Consider the following 1155-nt stretch of genomic DNA (forward strand, 5'->3'; position numbering starts at 1 on the left):
GTGCCTAAAACGTATTGAAGTAAGGCCTATCTCCAGACACACCTCCCTGTGAGAATGAAAACAGAGAAATACGTAAAGCTATTCAACACAGGAAGTTATCATTTAGGGACTCATAGCACGTCACTGTACCTTCTGGTGGAATACAGGGATTAATCCCCTAGTCTTTGTTCGCTAAGAGCTTGCAGTCTAATAAGGTACTAAGACAGGTACTGTAATTCTAGGTTGAAAGGTAAGCTGTGAACTTTAGAAAGACATAAAATGCTGTAGGAACAGTCTAAAAAAGGACTGAGATACCTCAAAAAGGAGAGACAGTTTAAAAAGTAGATGAAAATTAATTTGTTCCTCGCTTCAAATTCTGGACACATTAGCCACCAAAAAGGAATTCCCATTCTTGTTGTAAATCTTTCCTTAGAGGAAAGCAACAGTTCTTGAACTTGATCTTGGGGAAAAAAATGACTTACATGGCAAGAAGATTGGGGGGTGGGGAGGGAGGGTTAGAATGCAACTTTGTCTTCAGGGAACAGAGAAGGCACTTACTTAAAGCCACGGAATTGGCAATGCCTGGCTTATCCGGAGACCACAAAGTAGTTTAGCAAGGCCAGACTATCACTTCCATGAAGAATGGGAGAAATAGCTGAAAAAGAATATCAGGACCCCAATACATACATGGCACTGCAGGCACTAAACAGAGTACATGCCTAAGACAAACAGCTGCCCCCTAGGAGCTTACATTTATAACATACAAGGTGGAAAAAGCACCACAGTGTACAGAATGCAAAATGCTGAAGTATTTATGAAATAATTACAGCTGAGTTTCAGCTATTAACACATTAGGATACCCAATAGCTTTCTGACAGCTAGTAGTAAACCCATCCCTGAGGGGAGCACAAGTTAATGTCCTTAGATAACAGCCTCTGGTAGAGCTGGGCATTGAAACAATTCTAAGAAAATAGAGAAGACAGGGGTGTGAAAACTGAACAACACAAGCAACAGGGTAATAAGCATATAGAAGGGACGTACATTCCCTTTTCTCCCCACATCCTGATCAACTTTCACTGCTCTGGCTTTCCTACAGTAAACCTAATCTGATAATCCCTGAAGGGTCTCCATATACAAGTCAATATGGAACTCGGCAGTTATCAGTTTTCTGATCTT

The sequence above is a fragment of the Otolemur garnettii genome, unplaced genomic scaffold (assembly GCF_000181295.1).
Source record: "Otolemur garnettii isolate 467f Iridium unplaced genomic scaffold, OtoGar3 scaffold00003, whole genome shotgun sequence".
NCBI lineage: Eukaryota > Metazoa > Chordata > Mammalia > Primates > Galagidae > Otolemur > Otolemur garnettii.